The sequence below is a fragment of the Hipposideros armiger genome, unplaced genomic scaffold (assembly GCF_001890085.2).
Source record: "Hipposideros armiger isolate ML-2016 unplaced genomic scaffold, ASM189008v1 scaffold_202, whole genome shotgun sequence".
NCBI lineage: Eukaryota > Metazoa > Chordata > Mammalia > Chiroptera > Hipposideridae > Hipposideros > Hipposideros armiger.
Genome location: NW_017731552.1, coordinates 2,709,326 through 2,715,325, shown reverse-complemented (window position 1 = coordinate 2,715,325; position 6,000 = coordinate 2,709,326).

Here is a 6,000-nt window from a genome sequence, read left to right as displayed (position 1 = left end):
CAATGTTGCTAACCTTTTTTTGATATCAGAGGGATTATTCGTTATAAATTTGTACCAACTGGATAAACAGTTAACTAAGTTTACTACTATTTGGAAGTGCTGAAAAGGCTGTGTGAAAAGTGAAGTAAAAACACTGATGTTAATTGTGAGCTGGAAATATCAGTATGAACTTCCGATGTTTTTTTTTCTCTCAAAAGTGTGTTTCCTAGCTCTGTCCATTGGAAAAGCCTGGAAACAATGTAGCAGTGAGTACCTCTGGCACCCAGATTGGACAACACTAGAAAAGATCTCCTTGGAGAAATGCCTGGTTCCAGGACTGGGCAGGAAATGTGAAAGGTGGGTGTGAGAAGTCTTGTGTCAGAAAGCAATTTTAAAAATAACTTTTGTCCTTTTGTCAAAAAGGACACAAATGACAGTGTGAAAGGGCTCCAGCTGGCTGAAGATGTGACAGCTTGAGCACCAACAAAAACAAAAAAGACTGCCGTTGATTGACACACATTAAATATATGAAGACCCATAAGTTCATAATGATGAGAGAGAGAACAAAACAAAGGAAAACAAAATAACCTCACTGTCACCATTGGAGGGTAACTAGGACACCAACTCCTTGGTCCGAAAAGTGGCCATTAAAGGGAAAGTGAATCATTTATCCCCCCTGTCTGGTAGGAACTATATTTCGGGATAACCAAATAGTCCTTGTTGAGGAAGGAAATTTCTTCCTGAGGGAAGAATTCCAGCTAATCAGCGTGGGGAAAATGACCAGAAAAGACAGTTACCATGAGATAAGAAGTTGATGGGCATGTCCAGCAGTCACCATCTGACTGACCTGTGGGGTGTTTAGGGCTGCCACAACAAAATAACACAGGTTGGATAGTGACTCCACAGAAATTCTGTTTTCTCATAGTCCTGCAGGCTGGAAGTCCAAAATCAAGGTGTGGGCAGGGTTGGTTCTCCTGAGGCCTCTCACCTTGGCCTGTAGGTGCCGTCTTCTCCCTTTCTCCCTGTGTCCTCACGTGGTCATCCCTCTGTGCGTGTCTCTGTCCTAATCTCTTTTAAGGACACCAGTCAGATTAGATTCATGACCATCTTAATAACCCCTTTTAACTTAATCACCTCTTTAAAGACCCTGTCTCCCACTAGTCACATTCTGAGGTCATGGGAGTTAGGACCTCAACATATGAAATTGGGGGGACACAATTCAGCCCCTAACAGACCCCCTACTAAGAGTGTGGCAGCCAGACACATAGGAGCCTCCTGAAATAATACAGTACAAGTATCGAATATAGCGCTCTATACCGAACTTGCAACTGATTCAGGTACCACCAAGCCGGGAAGCTGACCACTAAGGAGCAGAGAATACCACAGCCCTGCCAGCATCAGAACTGGACAGAAAATGACCTCTGCAAGCACAGTACATGCTCTATTTTTCCCACTTTCTCAAGTTTGCCCCCTGGATCCCGGTGAATGTTCAGGGACCTGACTCCTCTTAACACATGTGAACACCTTTAAACAATAAACCAGCCATGGCAAAGAGACAACTGTGCATTGCTTGCCACCCAATGGAAGTTCACATCCACATCTATGACGTGCGCTTGAAAAACCAATCCGAGTCCTGAACCAGACTCCGGGCACACTACCAACTTCCAGGAAAAATAGAGGAGAGAGGAACATGGTCAAAACAAAACAAACTGCAATCAGTAAAACCCATACTATGAGAAACTAAGAGAACCAGAGACTCGGCTTCAATAAAATTGCAAGAAAGCAAAAGCAACAGAGATGGCAGGAGCACCTATAGATGAAAAGGGATGTCAGAGACAGCAACCATTGCAGTGAGTCAACCTTACTTAAATCCTGATTAAAACAAGATGTGAAAAGAAAAAGGTTTTAGACATTCATGGAAATTTGAATATTGATCAGTTATCTGATGACATCAAGGTGTGATAGTGGAAGTGTTGTGATTTTACAAAAGTCTTCATCTTTTAGAAAATATATACTGAGATATTTATGAATTAAAAAATACACAAAACGTATCAAACCTGAATCTAAGCACACCTGTTGTTACCTTTCAGTGTACAGGGCAAACGAAGGGTGGAAGGAGACAAGTTAAACAGTGCCATAAGGAAGGGAGCACGGGGACAAATCCAAACATGAGACTTGTAGAGGATAACTGCCCGAGATTTTCAATGGGTCAAGGGCAGCCAGCAGGGAGGTCAGCCTGCCTGGGATTAGGAGAGACCTAGCAAAGCGTGGACCTGGTTTTATTCCTAAATCTAACTAGCTGGAAATCAAAGAGATATTTTTCAGACATAAGGGAATTGCAGATGTGGACTGGGCATCAAATGGTCCCAAGGGCTTCATGTTAATCATCTCGGCAGCGGTTGGGTGAGGAAGCAAGCGCCCATAATGGGATCTGGGATATGCTTCAAAACGTGTAATCTGCAGTCGTGACCAGACGTTTTCACACAGATAAAGTAAGGGTGGCCAAAATTCCATAATGATCTGGTTATGTGGGGTCCTTAGACCGTTCCGATTCTGTGTGCTTGATATCTGGCATCACAAAAATACCAAAGGTTTCCTTGCTGGCTTTTCTAATGAAGGGAGCATGAGTACCCACAAATGCCACAAACCCTTCTCTCTTGGTGAGGACAGCGACTGTGACGTGGGTGTCTCTGCCCCATGCTTCCGAGCTTGCCCAAGGCTGTGCAGGATAAACGTTCGCTGGTAGTTCACTGCCAGCACTGTTATTGGGTCGTCAGAAAAGTCATGACGTATTTTGTCTATGTTTTTTTAAAAAAGATTTTATTGGGGAATTGGGGGAGGGGAACAGCATTGGCGAATCAGGGAAGGGGAACAGACAAATTGCTGTCCTATTGTTCTTCTGTCTAGTTGTGGAGGATGTCGTTTCACTGGTCCATGTTGGTATTATCATTGCGCTCTTACCAGGGTGAGGCAGTCACTCGCCGGCCATTGGACGGCGGCTCATGGCAGCTCACGCCGGCTGCTGGCTGCTCACGCTGGCTGCCAGCCACTCATGGTAGCTTATGGCAGCCCACTGCAGCAGGGGCTGCAGCCTACACCATCACCGGCGACTCACGGCAGCCCAACTCCAGGTCAAGCTGTTGTTCACCATCTTGGCTGTAGAGGGTGCAGCGTCACTGGCCCTCATGTGGGATCCGAACCAGGGCCCTGCTGCTCGGAGCTGGCATCCCAAGCCAACTCTTAACCAACGCACCACTCGGCTGACCCCTTGTCTATGTTTTTCAAGGGTCATTTATTTATTTATATAAAGAACAAAGATCAATCAATTATATATTGCCCGTTTTGTTCCATAACCTTTTGCCATCTTTCAGTGAGCTTCATAATTCCTCATTAATAGGATACGTCTTTATTTGCGAAAAACTGAACGAGGTGCTGATTTACAGCCTCATCTGAATTAAACATTATACCACACAAGGAGTTTTGAAGGGAGTGAAACAAATGGAAGTCTGATGGCACAAGGTCAGGCGAGTATGGTGGGTGTGGCAACACATCCCATCCAAGCTCCAATAATTTTTGACTGGTGATCAAACATGTATGTGGTCTCGCGTTGTCACAATGGAACAGAACTCCTTTACAATTAACAAGCTCTGGACGTTTCTGGATAATGGATTCGTTCGAACCGTCCAACTGCCAACAGTACACATTCGAATTGATTGGTTCCTTGGTAGGAGCTTGAAAAATATGACACCTTTAAAATCCCACCACACTGAGAGCATAACCTTCCTCTGATGAATGTCTGCTTTTGATGTTGTTTAAGGTGAATCATCATGTCGGGACCAACACTGTTTGTGCACCACATTGTTGTAAACAATCCACTTCTCATCACCAGTTATCAGTCGCTTCAAAAAAGGATCATTTTCCTCACATTTAATGAGCATATTGCAGATGTTTATACGCGCTTTCAAACAAACTTCTTTGAGTTCATGCGGAACCCAAATATCGGGCTTGTTTACGTATCCCAGCTTCTTCAGGTAGTCATGAATGCTTGAATGATGGATATTCAATGTTTCTGCAATCTCTTGTGTTGTGTAATGTGGGTTTGACTCGATCAATGCCTTTATTTTGTTGTCATCAACCTCGGTGGGCCTCCCTGACTGAGGAGCATTGTTGAGACCAAAATCCCCAGCACGGAAGTTGGCACTGACATTCTTGTAGAGCATTGTCACCGTAAACTTTATGGAACTTTTCACAAGCTTGAAGCGCAATCTTCCCTTTATGGAAGTAAAACAGTAAAATATGGCAAAAATGCAGAGTTTGGTCTTCCATCTTCAATTTGTTGTAAAATCTCCAAAACTCAACCAAATCACTCAATTTTTTTTAGAATGAAGCTAGAACTGTCAGCTGTCAAATGACATAGGAATAACATAGATGCAAATGACTCTAACTTCCAAAAATGAACTAGTGCCATCTGTTGCAAACATGCGTCATGACTTTTCCAACGATCCAATATTTTAGACTTTAAATTCCATAAATTTCTTTTTTTTTTTTTAAGATTTTTATTGGGGTATTGGGGGAAGGGGAACAGACAAGTTGCTGTCCTTTTGTTCCTCAGTCTAGCCGTGGAGGACGTCGCCTCACCGGCCCATGTTGGCACCATCACTGCGCTCCTCCCAGGAGAGGCAGATCAGTCGCCGGCCTCTGGACGGCCGCTCACCGCGGCTGCTGGCCGCTCACGCTGGCTGCTGGCCGCTCACGCTGGCCGCCGGCCACACACGGTAGCCCATGGCAATCCACCGCCACAGGGGCTGCAGCCCACGCCGTCGCCGGCGACCCACGGCAGCCCAGCTCCAGGTCGAGCTGTCGTTCAGCATCCTAGCTGTAGAGGGCAGCGTCACTGGCCCTCATATGTGGGATCCGAACCGGGGCCCTCTGGCGTCCCAAACCAGCTCTCAACCATCGCGCCACTCGGCCGGCCCCATAAATTTCTTTTTCTACTTAACTTTTTTTTTAAGGCAATGATAGCACTAAGGCAAAAGGAAAGTGAATGTCACTTGCTGTGGAAGTAACTGTAAAACAAATACATACCAATGCTAAGAGCCTGGTTTTGATACGGAATGGTGGTCAAATAAGATGGTGCCCTTGCGGGGAACTGGGTGAAGGATACAATGGGAACTTTCTACCGTTTTGGCAATGTCCTGTGAGGCTAAAAAGGTTTTAAAGATAATATTATTTTTATTTATTTTATTTTATTTATTTATTTTTTTTAAGATTTTTATTGGGGAATTGGGGGAAGGAGAACAGGCAAGTTGCTGTCCTTTTGTTCTTCAGTCTAGTTGTGGAGGCTGTTGCTTCACTGGCCCAAATTGGCACCATCATTGCACTCTTCCTGGGCGAGGCAGATCAGTCGCCGGCTTCTGGATGGCCGCTCACAGCGGCTGCTGGCCACTCACGCTGGCTGCTGGTTACACATGGTAGCCCATGGCAACCCACTGTAGCAGGGGCTGCAGCCTACGCTGTCGCCGGCGACACACGACAGTCCAGCTCCAGGTTGAGCTGTTGTTCAGCATCTTAGCTGTAGAGGGCACAGCGTCACTGGCCCTCATATGTGGGATCCGAACCGGGGCCCTCTGGCGTCCCAAGCCAGCTCTTAACTCATGCGCCACTCCGCCAGCCCAAGATAATATTATTTTTAAATGTTCTTCCGTGAACCCCCTAAAATCATTTTTTGCCCCACATTTCAGGTGACACTTTGGGAGAAATATCGGCCCAGATAAATGGGCCTCGTAACCCTGTTTGTTTTAGTCCAACCTGATTACAATTATCGGAGCTGCACACGCTTTGTGGGGCCCTCCCCACAGCCCCTTGAGCAAACGGCTTCCTGGGGGGGCTTCCTGTGTATTCATTTGACATATGCTGCCCACCAAGGGCAGGCCAGAGTCTGAACAAACAGTCCTGCCCCCACTACCTAAAGTGTGTGACCCCAGGCAAGCTCCCTAATCCCTCTGTGAGGAAGTAGGATGC